Here is a 15,206-nt window from a genome sequence, read left to right on the forward strand (position 1 = left end):
AGGTGTGGATGGTGAGGCTGAGAGTAATTGGAAGAAGGTGGAGGCAGATATATTGATGTGCCTCTTGTCGTTTTCTAAGGAAAGGACACCTCTGTTCTGCAGAAAAAAAATCTGATTCAGAGGACACTGGTCCGTTTTTCACTGAGGGCCACGCCAAAGGCTTCCTGCAGGCAGGCCCAACTCCTTTAGAAGTTGCTGATGAAGGAGCTAGACCTTTATGACACGGGAGTGGAGTTTGTTACTGGCTAGTTCAGGCGTCTCACTCAGGCTGTGCGATGCCTCCAAAGAGGAGACTATACTGGGGTAGTCCTCAACTACGTCATGAGACAATGTCAGAGAACGTTCACTGCCAGCTCATCTGCATCCTCTGACAAAGTCAAGGAAAGAGAATCTGAAATGTAAAACCCCTGTGGACATTCATATTGGAGCAAAAAGCAGGCATTAACCATGAAACTTCTCCGCAAGAGGCTAAAGTAGGCATTTGGTGTTCTGTCTATCCAGCATTCTTTCTTCTACAACAGCCTGAGTTAATGATGAAGAACTAAACCCTCCTTTCAATCCGTGTGGATTAGATGAGGCTCCTCGCCTGAAACATGGTGAAACTTACCAAGGCCTGGCCGGTCACACACACAAACACCCTCACCATACTTTAGAGCTGGGGAGGGTGGTGGTGGGTTTGTCCAATCAGAATGAATGCCAGGGTCGAACGGGAGGGAGTGGCTAGGCTAGAAGAGCTCTCTTTTTTGCTGGACTGGAAGGATGTACTTACAGAGTTACTGAGAACGATCTTGCCACCTCATATAGGCTGACAATGATGCTAATGGGAAGGCTAATGGAGTCTGGAGCACTGGATGCTCAGTTAGGGGTGACCCCGGTTTGCAGTATGGGAGCTGACGGGACAATCCCAGGAGCCTGTGGAATTGATGGATCAGGAGGATCTCGACTCAGAATGATGAAAGAAACTGACACCCAGCACTTGGAGCTTGCATCCTGAGCTGGGCACAAACGATCCCTCCTTTCCCAACAGCACCTGGTAGGACCTCAAACTACCATCTTCCTTCCCTGCTGGTGCTCTTTTCTGAGTCTGGGGCCTATGAGCTCATCACAGCTTTAAATGCCTACAGTCCGTTGAAAGGCTATCTTTCCTCAGTTGAGTTGCTTTAGCACCTTTTTCAAAATCAGTTGGATGTATTTGTGGGGACGATTTCTGGGCTCTTTGTTCTGTTCTATTGATCTGTGTGTGTGCCCTGCAGATGACACACTGTCTATCCAATTATAAGTATCTAATAAGTTTTGAAACTTGGTACACTGTATGTTCCCATTTTATGATTCTTTTATTAAATTGTTTTTGAAACTACTCTAATTCCTTTGTCTTTCCACATTACGTTTTTGAATAATCTTATCTATCACGACAAAAAAGGGAAAAAAAAGAAAACCTTACTGGATTTTACAGCAATTGCATTAAATCTCTCTATAAATCTGGAGAGAGGGGCGCCTGGGTGGCACAGCGGTTAAGCGTCTGCCTTCGGCTCAGGGCGTGATCCCGGCGTTCTGGGATCGAGCCCCACATCAGGCTCCTCCGCTACGAGCCTGCTTCTTCCTCTCCAACTCCCCCTGCTTGTGTTCCCTCTCTCGCCGGCTGTCTCTATCTCTGTCAAATAAATAAATAAAATCTTAAAAAAAAAATCTGGAGAGAGTTAACATCTTTACTACGCTTAATCTTACAATTCACGAGTATTGTGTATCTCTCCATGTATTTGTATCTTTGATTTCCTTTATCAGTGCTAAATACCTTTCAGCATGTGACTCCTGGACATGCCTTGTGAGATTTATCCCCAAGTATAGTTTTATTACTAATTGTGAGTGTGTTTGATTGTGGTGCCCACATGTTCATATCTAGTATATAGCAGTACAACTTACTGTATGTGTTTATTCTGTGTACTGTTTCACCGTGAAACTCCGTTATTAGTTCTAAGAAGAATTAGATTTTCATACCCTCTTGTGGCATAAGCCTGAAATTAAGATTCCATACTAAGGGCTGTCTTGATGCCTGGGAAAATCAAGGAGGGGCTCAAATGGCCAAATGCAAAGTAAGGTCTCCTAAACAAAAACCCTTCTCACCACAGGGACCAGACATGGTGCCTGTTGATTTTTGAGGAGCAGCATTCAGTTCCCTAGAAGCCCACTAAGTTCTTCAAGCAAGCCACTCATATACCCTCCCATCGGAACCAGGACTTGCAGCCCCCCTCCACCTTTAGGACACAGTCTTGCCTTCCAAGCCCCTGCTTATTCTCTGTGTTCCCAAGAGCAATCCCTGTGTAGCCCTGCACAGTGTGGGGGATCCTACCCCTGAACTGTGAACATATGTGACTAGTGAACTGCTGTCAATCACAGCTGTCGGGTGTCAGGTGATCCCCACAGGTTTGCAACAGGAAGCTCTCTCTCACCAGGGAACTGAGGAGAAGGTGAATAAAACAAGTGGCATCACAAACAGGGTGGCCCACCTTAACTGAGGACATGGGGACAGCGTGAACTGTTCCTTTGTTAGCTAACTAGCCTCAGAGGTGACAAGCACTATCTGGGAGGGAACTGGCCATCGCTGGCCAGCGTGTGTGTTAGCTCCTGTTCTGTTTTTCAAATGGAAGTCACCATCCGTTTCCAAACTAATGTCCCATCTTTGCCAACAAGGTGAGAACCAATGTGAACTGACTGTATCTAGGCGTGAGGTGCCATGAATGTGACCTGCATCTGGCCTGTATGGGTCTCCAAGACTCCCTGCTGAAGTCCGCAACCACACATGCTGACTGGTGTGCTTGAGTTCCACCGACTGGGAGCTGGGCCAGTGCTGGGGCAGACATGCAGATCCTGTTGGGGAAAGCGCACCCCAAGCACAGTCCTGGGGATGACCCTCTCTGGTGTTGGTGGAAGGAAGGAGACCACGACCCCAGGGAGACATAAGAATGGCTCCGTGGCTGCCTCATGAGCACTGTGGTTCAGGCAAAGGGAGTGGCCTTGCCTGTCTCCCAAGCTACCACTCCTTTCCCTGTTACCCTGTGTCCTCCTGAGCCCTCAGAATTTTGAGGTGCACATCCATGGCAGCCCAGGGCCCAGGAGCTGATGAGAAACACAAAAGTGGGGGGGGGTGTTTGGTGTTCCACTTCTCTCCCAGTGCAACCCTCTCAGCCACACACTTGCATTTCTCTTAGTGTTGTTACTTCCCAGCCTGTCGAAGGACTCTAGATGTGATCGAGAGGCTTAAGGCTCCCACTCCGGCCACAGACAAAATGGTCTTCCTGGCTGTGGACTCCAACACTGGGGAGATGGACTGGCATTCCCACAGGAAGAGGACAGTCAGCCATGGCGCTACCCCCCAGCTCCCTTTCCCCATAAACACCCAGAACATGTGCACCATGTGTGATTGGAGACAGAACCCAAAACTCATGACTTTATGTGGCTAGAAATGAAAAACTATCCTGAGGCAATCTGCAGAGCAGGAACAGTGGGGAGGGGAAGCAGTCCACGGGAGAGAAAGGCTGTAGCAGAAGATGGTTTTGCTTCATCAGCGTCTGGGCTGTGGGTCCTGTGCTCTTTCACTGACCACTCGCTGCCCAAACCTGTTTAGCACAAGATCCGGATCCTCAGGGTTATGGGGGAAAGATCCACGGCACCCCTGTGGCACAGTGAAGGTATCAATTCACACCCTGACTTAAGTCAACAGACTTGAAACCATACAGCTATTGCCATGACAGAGGCTCCAACCCTGATGATGCTGATTGGAGACTCTCCGGAAGAAAAAACAGAGAAAGATGAGCAGCGTAAAAAGACACTCCCCCGCCCCCCACGTAAATCCAGGAATAAATAAACTGACAATAAGGAGGAATGGAACCCTCCCTCCCACCCCAAATTAATTCAACATAGTGTCACAATTTGACCCAATTGGAAATCCAAAATTTACACGGACGTCTGGGTGGCTCAGACGATTAGGTGCCCGCCTTCTCCTAGGGTCCTGATCCCCGGATTCTGGGATTGAGCCCCATGTCAGGCTCCCTGCTGGACAGGGAGTCAGTCTGCTTCTCCCTCTGCCTCTCCCTGCCACGCCCCCTAGCTCCTGCTCTGTCACACTTCTTGCTCTCTCTCAAATGAATAAATAAAATCTTAAAAAAAAAATCCAAATTTACTAAAATTATTTGTATGGCAAAAGATAAAAGGAGGCCAATTGGCTTTTGTCCCTACAACATAATTCTGAATTAACTTTATTTTTTAATAATAATATTTTTATTATGTTAGTCACCATACAGTACATCCCCAGTTTTTGATGTAAAGTTCCATGATTCATTACTTGCATATAACACCCAGTGCACCATGCAATCTGAATTAACTTAATGTCTGCTAAGACATGCGGTTTGGCTAACCTTCATGGACTTAATACGAGGGTTCAAACGATGGTTATACTAGTAAAATAACTGCATTCTCTAGCTTCTGTATTTAATGCTTTGACATCTCAGGCCTTGGTGACTTTGGAGGGACTGTCCCTGACAGGCATAGTTAATTTTTGGAGATGGTCCACAGCTTGCCTCTGAGCACACCTTTCACATGTAAACCAACCAATTCAGGGCCTTTGCCCCCAACCACTCCCTCTAAGAAGCTCTTACACTCTGGGCCACCATCCCCTGCCCGATCACCCCAGGGTAGGGACAGACTACTCCAGACACCACTGTGGCCCAGACCCACTGAAATTATTCCAACTAACCAGTCTTAAACGTGCTCACCCTGCCTCACCTGTCCCTTCCCGTGGAAACCACAGTGAAGGCTCTTGCCCACATTTTCCCTTCACTCCCTCTTTCTCCTGACTGACCCTGGTGCTTCCCTGGATGGCCCTTCATGGCTCTCATGACCTCCTTTCTTGGGATCTGTGTTTCTAAAGAGCTTCTTCCATTGTGACAGTTATTTCTATATCTTCCTTTCTTACCATACCTGATTAGAATATACCCTGGTCCCATTAAAACTCTGAGACCGCCTAGGGGCAGCTGGGTGGAACAGTCAGTTAAACTTTCGGCACAGGTCATGATATCAGAGTCATAGGATTGAGCCTCTTGCTGGACTCTGTGCTCAGGGTGGAATCAACCTGGGATTCTCTCTCCCGCTGCCCCTCACCTCCCCCCTGTTTTACTCTCTCTCTCTCTCTCAATCTCTAAAATAAATAAGATCTTTTAAAAATGAAACTCACAAGGGAGACCAACAAATTTAAAAGTGGTAAATATTTTGCTATTATATATTTGGCCAATATGTTCTGTTCAGTGCCTATTTCAACATCTTGAATTTGAAGGCGACATGTTTTACCTTGTTATGCACAGGGCACCCAAACCACACTGTTATCACACACAATCCTTGAGGGCAGGAACTTACTGCACCCATCTTTCTCCAGGAACATAGGTATGACATCACTTTTGTGACATCCTACTGTGAGGACATTTGTTTGACACACTTGTTAAGGACATACAAGTGCAGGGGCGCTGGGGTGGCTCTGTGGGTTAAGTGTCTGCCTTGGTTCAGGTCGTGATCCCAGGATCCTGGGAACAAGCCCCACATAGGGCTCCCTGCTCACTGGGAAGCCAGCTTCTCCCTCTCCCTCTGCCCCACCCACCCTTTGTGCACTCACTCTTCTGCGCTTTCTCTCTGGTAACTAAGTAAAATCTTTAAAAAGAAAAAAGGACACACGAGTCCAACATCGCTCAGTATTTTTTGGGTTCTGGACACAACTTATTTCTTGTTTATAAATTTTACTGAAACCCATTTATGCTGTTACTTGTAAATGAGCCCACGTTGGGTGGGCTCCCCTAAACAATAGGCTCTAGAATCCGTCCAATTTAAACCACCTGTTAGGGGGCGACTGGGTGGCTCAGTTGGTGAAGCCTCTGCCTTTGGCTCAGGTCATGTTCTCGGGGTCCTGAGATAGAACCCCACATTCGGCTCCCTACTAAGTGGGGAGCCTGTTTCTCCCTCTTCTTTGGACTCCTCTGCCAGCTCAAGTTCTCTCTCAAACACATAAATAAACTTTTTAAAAAATCCCCTGTTAGTGCCCTAGTGAAAAGGCTTTAGCAACCTCCTCTCCCACTTTCTGGAGTCCCTGGACCACCCATGGTATCTGTAAATTGTCCATGGACTCCCAATCCAAGAAACGGCCCCCCTTGGCCCTGGTTATAGACCATGAAAGCAACAATTGCTGGCCATGCACTGGGCTCTCCTGGAAATAGAGACTCTCACGGATTCTGAGCCTTCATATCCAGCTGTCTGTTATTCCGTGGGTCATGGTACCCCCCACCAGCTCAATATAGTTAGCAAGGCCTTCTTGCTACAGGCTGAAGCCAAAGTCTGCTTATCCTACCTGAGGCTGGGGGTGGCTGCTTCTGTCCACAGTCCATTGCCAGACTCCATGGTGCTGGAGGACGTCAGCCCTTCCTTCTACCCTTGGACACCTAGAGATTCCCATGGGATCAACTGAGTGAACATCAATGGAATTGATACATTTGGTTTTGACGACCGCCTCTCACTCTTCCTCAGGTGCCAACTTCACTTCCTAGGGAAGCACCTGTCCTACACCTTAAAAGTCTCAGTGCAGGTTGAAATTCACATGGAGACAGTAGAATCCACTGTGACGGAAAACCTCAGATTAAGACTCAGTATTGGGGCACCTGGGTGGCTCAGTTGGTTGCGTGTTTGCCTTTGGCTCGGGTCACGATCCTAGGGTCCCAGGATTGAGCCCCACATAGGGCTCCCTGCTCAGCTGTGGGCCTATTTCTCCCTCTCCCTCTGCAGCTCCCGCAGCCTGTGTTCTTCCCCTACTTTCTGTGGCAAATAAACAAGTAAAACCTTAAAGTAAAAATGCAAAGAAGTCTGAATGGATGGATTCCTGCATACAATGGAACAATTAGCCTTGAACTGCAAATGGAGATTTGGAGTGGCTTTTGAGAAAATGGACTAGGCAGTCCATCATGGACATTTGGAATAAAAATCGCTTAAATCCTGATGATAGGAGCTAGTTAAATAATTTAGGGTATATCCATAAAATGCTGGGTTTTCTTTTAAAGAATAAATTGGAATTCATTCACATTTGGAAAGACCTCTAAGGCAGAGTGATTTAAAAAAAAAATCAGAAAATACTATACTCCCAAATAGGCAAATACACATATATTTCTAAAAGGCCGGAGAGAAATCCCGTTACCCATAGAGTGATTTCCTAGGCAACAGAAAAACAAATGGAACAACAATTAAAAATGAAAAAAAAGAGAGAGAGAGAAATGGGACTTAGCTGGGTAAAGCAAATTTACATTTTTCTAAAATTGTACGTATCTTGTACTTTCATGCTGTTCACCTTGTTTCTCGTACAAGGTGTGTGTGTTCGTGTATTTGGTAAGTTCGGAACATTAAAACCAGTTGATGTGTTCCTTACCCAGGGTATATGTAGATACCTGCTCCTTGTGAAAACATTACAGCATTACAAACAATATTGGAAGTATCCTTGGACCACAGCCTCCAACACCACCAATGTCTACTCTCATAAGAAGTCACCACTGTTTTCAGTTTGGGGAATACCTCTGCAGTCATTAAAAGACCTCTGTTCTTGTTAAGTCATAAAAGAATATTTTTATTAAGCTGAAAGCAAAACTGCAAATATATTACGTTTTGCAAAAGGCCATTTTGGGCTAAGGTAGAAACACAGAGTGACTTGCGCTCTTCAAAGAGCCGTCTCCTCTCCGGCTTGAGAATCGTCTATTTCTTTGAGGGGCCTGTGGCCGCCATTCCAACCTTCGTGGCAGGTGACAGTATTTGGGGCGTGTATGTGGGGAAAGCATCAGTGACAGCATTTAGAAGAAGGTGCTCCGATCCATCCGTTTCTGGTCCTGGGGGGGTAATGAGAGACACAGCTGTGGTGCGGGGCTTCACATCTTTTTTTCGGGCTGTGGATCCTAGGGCAGTGTTCGGATGTTGTGGGCCTTGTTTCTTAGCCACTTTTCCCCTTCCTCCTGAATCTGGGGGCTTCACGGCATAAGCAGAGGGTTTAGGTGGTGGAGAAGCTGAATGTGATTCCGCTTCTAGAAACTGGACGAAAAGTCCTGAAAAAGAATTGTTGGCCATAGCTCGGTGACTTGGTTTCCCGGGTGTGTTGGGGGCGCTTCTGGATCCAGGCCCCCCAGTCACCCAGCTGGTAACCCCACCTGGCCTTTCACTGAACAGCTGGCGCATCTGGTCTTCTTGGATCCCCAGCGTGCCTGCCATCAACCTTAAGGCTTCCTGCCGGTCGGCATCAGGTGCTTGCAAAGAGCCCACGAAGAGTCTCCTCAGGAGGGTTTTGTCCACCATGCCTTCGGACTTACTTACTAAGTCCATCAGTTTCTTCTGGGTGTCCTCCAGGACTTCCTGCTGGACCTCGTTCTGTTTCTTGACTTCTTGGAGCTGGTCTTCCTTCAGACCCAAGTCAGACTTTGCTTTCTGGAAGTGTCCCTGCAATGACTTCAGTTTCCCTTCTAGGCTGTCTGCCTTTTCCATCCACTCGGCAAGTTCCAGCTTGAGGGCGGCTAGAACGTGACCGTACTGCCTCCCTTCCTCCTGGGAGGCTGCAAGCTGGAAGGCGGTTTCCTCTTTCTGCTGGGTGACCATGTGCAATTGCTCCCGCAGCGACTGCACCTGCACACTAGCTCGATGGCTCGCGTTTTCCAAGGCCGTGGAAGACAAAACGAGCTTTCCCTGCAAGACCGTCACTTCCTCTCTGAGTTGAGCCACTTTGCCTTCTGAGACCAAAGCTTCGCGGCGACGAGAATCTTCGGCTTCTGAAGCGACGTGACGCCGTCTCTCCAGCTCCTGGGTGAGGCGTGATTCTCTCTCCCGTAAATGGTGCACCTCCTTCTGGAGGGCACAGGTTTCCATTTGTTTCTGTGTCAGTGCCAGCAGGACTTCCTCTCTCTCCTGTGGACACACAACTGTCTGGTCCTGCACGGATGCAGCTGCATCGACGAGCCGCTTCGCTTCCCCGGTCTCACCCTCTTCTTTCCCTCGCAATACTTGCTCCAAAGCAAGCGCCTTCTCTTCCACCGCAGCGGACTGGGATTCCTCCTCTCTCGGCAGCATGGAAAGCCGCCTGTTGGTCTCTTGCAAGGCCTGATTTTCCATTTCCTTTTCTCTACACGTTTCCACGAGCTTTGCATTTTCCTCTTTCAGTTGACACACATCCGTTTCAAAATCTGCTAGTCTCTCCTTCAAATCGGTGACTGCCTGCCTCAAAAGGTCATTTTCACTCACTTGGCTACTGAACTTCTCCTGCAAAGAAAGCAATTCCTCACTTTTCGCTTGTAGTCGGAGCTCTTGATCCGGAATGAAGTTTTGCAGAACGGCCTGTTTCTCCTTCAGCGGCTCCATGTCGGAATCCCCGTGTTCCTGTTGTTTGCCTTCTCCTGGGGACGCGGCCGACACGGAATCCATCCATCTCTGCTTCTCTTCCTGGAGGGTTCGAATCATTGTATCTTTTTCTTGCATTGATTTTTTTAGCTCTTCTACCTCCTCTTGGCGCAACTGAGAAGACTGGCTCACTACGTCAGATGTCACGGCCTTCAGAGAGTCGGCTGGCTCTGAGGAGTCGGGGGAGGGCTGCAGGAAAATCGCGTCCAGTTTCCCTAAGAGGAGATCCTTGGCGTGGCAATTCTCCCCGATGCTGAGCTGAATTCGTGCCAGGTCCTTCTCTAAGTGTTCTAAGGTTATTTCCTTGCCTCTGTAAGTCTGGATCAGGTCCATAGAGGTCGCCTGCAGTTTGGAATCCTCCTCGCTGCCAGTGCAAGCCCGTGCCTGGAGCTGGCGAAGATCGCTCTGAAGCTGGGATGCCCCCCGCTTCATGTTTTCGACCGTGGTCATCACCTGCTCTTTCCACTCTTCCATGATCTTCACTCGCTGTTTGAACGTGTCCCGTTCCCGCAGAAGCTCCTTGAACTGATCGATGTGAACGCCGCGAACCTCATCACCAGTGCTGGAGGTCTGCAGGATGGTCAATAAAGTCTGACATTTCTGACTTAAGGCATCCACTTCGAGGTCTTTTTCTCGAATAATGTGTGATAAATTCTGAATCGTTTCTCTAAACATCTCCTGACCACTACATTCAATTCTCGGGGACAGTTTCCGATTTTCCTCTTGCATCCTCTGGAGCTCTGCTTCTTTGGCAGCAAGTCTCTCTGTCATTTTCTGATACTCCCTTGTCAGATGGCTATTCTCCCTCGTTTTCTCATTTAAGACAGCCAACACTTGGTCGCTTTTCGAAGCACACTCTTGCAATTGCTGCTGAAGTCGCTCCACGTCCACGTGCTGGCGCTGAGAAGCTGCAGAGATTCTGCTGGAAAGACCCTCGATCTCCAAATCCTTCTGCTGGATAATCTGAGTTAGTTTACCAATCTCCTCTTTGGACAGCCGATCGATCTGTTCGGTCAATCGGATGTTCTGTTCAGTTAGAAGCTTCATCTCCACTTCTTGCTCTTTTATTCCTTGGACTGATCTTTGAGTTTCGCCTTTAGATGGATCAAGCTTCTCACTTCCGTTCTCTCTAGGAAGAGGCTGACTGCTTGTGACTTGAACGTCGTCACAGTGCTCTGCTGCAATGTGCTGGCTTTTGTCAGGCAGCTGGGCTTTCATTTGGTCTAATGTGTCTTGCAAATTCTGAATCTCCTGGTCTTTCGCTGCAAGGAGCTGAGCGCGTTCAATATGCAGCTGCTCCTGCTGGGATTGAAGATGGTCCACTTTCTGCTTCTGCTCCTGTAGAGACTGAAGCAGTCTTATCTTCCCCTGCTGCTGGTTGTGAATGATCTTCTGTTGTTCCTTTACTTCCTCCTCGAGGTCATCTTTTAACTCGTTCAGTTGGAAGACTTCACACTCCAGTTCGAGGATTTTAGGGTCAACCACAGGTACAGGGCGACTCTGTTGTCTCAGGCGCTCCAGTTCTTCTTTCAGATGATGATTTTCGGCGGTCACGGAGGTGAGACGCATGTCTTTGTCCTCCACGGTTTGCTCTAAAAGGTCATTGCTTCTTGAGGCTTTTTCTTTAATGACCTGTGTCAATTGCTTCTGCTCCTCCAAAGCAGAGGACAGCATGTCCTTGGTTTCTCTGTGGTCGGCGTCCATCTGCTCGATCTTCTTTTGGAGGTGGAATAGTTCCAGGTCTTTCTCTTGCATGAGTTGGATCAAACGTGCATGCTCTAAAGGTAACAATTTCTTGATGGTTTGCTTGTACTTCCTCTTCTCTTCCAACGCCTTCTTCTCAGTCCGACACAATTTCGCTACTAACCGCCCTTTTTCGATCTTTAAAGCCCTCACAGCAATGTTGTTTTCCAGACACTCCTCGTTGTGACGGAGAATCGATTCTTCCAGCTGGTGTCTTACATCTTGGAGTGCCAAAACCAACTTCTGGTTTTCTGCTCTGACATCAGAAGCAACGTTCTTCAGATTGTCGTTCAGCCGCTCCATCTCTGCAAGTTGTTGCTCCACCCGTCCAAGCTCACTTTCCCTTTGCTCATACTCACGTAGTTGTTGGCGGTGCCTCTCAATGACGTCGGCCAGTTGCTTCTTGTGGAGACTCTGTAATACCGATACTTCAAGTTGGTGTTCGTCTAGCTTCTTCATCCGTTGTTGTTCTAGGTCCCTGATGGTGGTCTTCAGTTTCCAAATTTCACTGGAGTCTAGTATCTTTGACTGAGACAAATGCCTCCAGTGACTAACCTCAGCCTCCAGTGTTTCGATGTCCTTCAGGAGTCTGTTGATTTGTGCCTGTGATGTGATGAGGTCGGCGAAGTCCATCTCCTCGCCAGTGGAAGTTCCCTTTCCCACGTGCCCGGTGAAATCAATGTGGCTGGTGAAGCAAGGCTCTCTGCCATCCACTTCCCCTGGGGAATGGTCTAGGCCAGAGCCCAGGCCACCAACCCAAGGCAACATCTCTGCGGGTCATAAAACTGTCCTGGTCCGCTGTGAAAAAGCGTCCAGTGCAGTCGGACTACCCCGCCAAGTGTCCCAGAACCCCTGCCTGCGCGAGCCTAAGAATCCAAAGACAATAAGCGTTTCTAGGCAACGCTTGCGTGGGCCCGGCCCCCCTCCCCTCTGCAGGCCAGGTCCTTAGGAAAGGCCAAGGCCTTGGTCTTTCCCAAGGCCGTCTTTGGCCACTGGTCCCGGTACCAGCCGCTCATCCCCACGACTTCTCACGCCAGGGCTGGGCCCCTTCCGCTTCTTCCCCCGCTTTCATGGCGGTCCTGGGCGGGCCCCGAGTGCATGCTCCTGCCTCACCGCCCCCAGGTGCCTGCCCACACAAAATTCACTTGGCCCTCGACTTTCCCCCTAAGTGGTATCACAGTACACAAACTCCTTTGGCGTGTGCTTTCCACGCAACAGAATCTTTTTAATGGAGGTGAAAGGTACACAGTCCCACGCACCCATCCACCTAGGAGTGAAGGTCCTAGGTGCATTTGACAAATGTCTACACACGTGTAAGGCATGGCCCTCAAGAGACTTTGGGCATTTCCAACCTCCAGAGGCTCCAGAGTGACCTGTCCCTCCCTGCCTCGTTAGCCTGCGGGGACAGTGAGTCCCACTCCTGGGTTTGCTGGTTCACTGGCGGCCGGGAGCGCTGTGACCCATCAACTGCCTCCCGCAGGTGTGCGGCCTAGACCGGGGAGGGGGTCGCGGGCGGTGGCGAAGACCGTGCTGGATAGGGGGCTCCTGGCATCTCACAGAGAGGCCTGGGGTTCAGGCCTTGGGTGGAGGAGGGGCTGGGAACCACACCCTTTGCCTGGTCCCACAAGGCCCCCGGTGGGCGGTGCCACTGGATGAGAGGCAGAGAGGGCGGGGCTCCCGTCCAGGAACAGCTCTACAGCCACCTGGGCCCTGAGGTGATGCATCCCTCGGAGCGGTTCCCAAGCTGCCCTGCCCAGCCCCTTGGTCAGCCGCCTCCACCAGGAAGAAGCAATCCAACTGCATGACGCAGGGGCCAGCTACACCGCGGGTAGGCGAGTGCGCCGATCTGGGTTGGCACGGGATGAGCCGATTGGGGACGCTGGCCTGGCCGGCTCGGCAGGGCCGGCTGTTTTCTGGGCCGCGCGCTCGATCCCTTGCAGCACGCGGGATCTGGAACCGGGCTGCGCCACGTCGAGAACTGGAGCCCAGTTCTGGGCCAGCGCCAGAGCCCCCGGGGAGCAGCGGGGTGGGTCGTCATCCCGCCGCCCATTGTCCAGGCCCGCAGAGCATCGCCCAGGAGGGAGTGGACCCGAGCCTTCCCCTGACCTCCCCCGGCCTTCCCCTGACCTCCCCCGGGGTTTGCCCCGGGTGAAAACTCAGGTAACCCTTGTGCCTGAGGCCAGGCGGACGCTGTGCTCTGGGGGTGGCGTCCTCAGCCTTTCAGGTTCGCCCTGCTGCTGCGGACCCTCCACGTCCAAGTGCCTGATGGCAGTAAATAAGGAAGGGATGATCAGAGACCATCGGATGCGCCCAGGGAGTTTCGGTGGTCCATGCAGGGGCTGTACAGGTGTTGCTGTTCCCAAACCCGGGCCCCTATGGACCCAACTGCCCAAGTTTTTGATATTGACAAATTGGGAACTGGGTGGAAAGAATTGTGGAAACGCCTTGGGCCGACTTTTAGTTTAGCTCTTTAATAGCTTTTTAAAAAGCCTTTCTCCCTTTGGATTTGGAAGCAGATCCTTCTCCAGGTTTCTTGGGGACTGTTTTCATGCTTGACAGGAAACATTCTCCATTATGAAATGACAGAAGACACCAGGGTTTGCAGACCACCAGGCTGTTGGAACAGGAACCACTGGTGGTTTTGAGAGGTCCTGGAGGTGACTGTCATGTGCCCAGGTATCTGGGACACATCTTTCAAGGTCTTTTAGGGCAGTTAGCTGTACTGGACCTAGTGACTGTTTTTGCTGGGCAGAGACATGAAGGTGTGAGTCTTCCACAGCTCTTGCTTCTTTTTTTCCAAAAGTTGGGTCAAAGGGGGAGTTTGACTTGGCCAGAACACGTGCGGATAGTTCCGTGTGTGTGTCTGTACCAAAATACTTTGACTTCCCCTCCCATTTCTTCAGTTTCCTTGTTTAAGGTTTGGGTCCCCCCCCCCACCACCATAACTTTTTGCTAAGTGGCTTAGTTTTGTTGTTTAACTTTGTTGCTACCCCACCCTATTACCTTAGTGTGCATTTATCCTGTTGCCAGAGTTGATGCCTGTGCCCTAAGCCTAGCGCTGCCTACTTTTCTGTCATTTGTAGGAAATGATAGAAATAATGCCCAGCGGGAGGTAGACAGGATAGTAGTGATGTAGTTTTGGAAGGCAGGTGAGGTTTGGTGGGCTGAGATCTCGAGCCAACGCCCGAGAAAGAATTCTTGAGACGTCTTTAGGGCAAAATGCTGGTTTTCTTAAAGCACTGGGACAGGATCCCTGGGCAGAAAGAGCTGCTGTAATAGGGTTGTGGGGGCAACTGATTACATACTTGGGAGTTGGGAGAGGGAAAGAAAAGGGAGGGCTTCAAAAGAACTTTCCTATGCTAAAGAGGATACTGGAGACCTTGCCATTGTCAGGTTAAGGTTGTTTTCCCTTTTAGCAAGGTATTAACATTAAGATAGTTGGAAGTTTCCTGGAGGAATGTCACAGGGTATCAGCCTGTGCTTTGTCCTTCTGCGCCCTCTGCAGGAGTGGGGGCCAATGATTCAACAGAGAATCTGTAAATGAATCCTAAGATAATTCCTTGTGAGCTTTCTTACCCCTGCCTCCCTTTGCATTCTTAGTAACATGCCTTGTAAAATCAATATTCAATGACTGTCAAGACTGATTTGTCATGTTGTCATTCTGGCCTCTTTATATACTGTATCAGGAAAGGGGTGTTTGCTTTTTTTGTGCAAAGTTCTGAGGTATTTATTTATTTATTTATTTATTTATTTATTTATTTTATTTAACAGAGAGAGAGCACAAGCAGGGGGAGCTGCAGGGGGAGAGGAGGAAGCAGGCTCCCCACTGAGAACGCAGCCTGACCTGGGGCCCTATCCCAGGACCCTGGGATCATGACCTGAGCCAAAGGCAGAGCCTTCACCAACTCAGCCACCCAGAGGCCCCAGTTCTGGGCCTTTTCAAGCTACCAAGCCAGTCGGCCCCTCTTTGGCCCCAGCTTCCTCTGTAGCAGCTTCTCTCTTCACACCTG

The 15,206-nt window shown here is 49.6% G+C and overlaps 1 pseudogene; it reads right to left on the reverse strand.

The window, feature by feature from the left end:
* Positions 1 to 7,770: 7,770 nt before the first annotated feature.
* On the reverse strand, positions 7,771 to 14,143 carry LOC148106683 (thyroid receptor-interacting protein 11 pseudogene; annotated as a pseudogene).
* Positions 14,144 to 15,206: the final 1,063 nt, after the last annotated feature.

Source organism: Ursus americanus, unplaced genomic scaffold (assembly GCF_024610735.1).
Source record: "Ursus americanus isolate L20-20 unplaced genomic scaffold, mUrsAme1.1.p SCAF_159, whole genome shotgun sequence".
Taxonomy (NCBI): Eukaryota; Metazoa; Chordata; class Mammalia; order Carnivora; family Ursidae; genus Ursus; species Ursus americanus.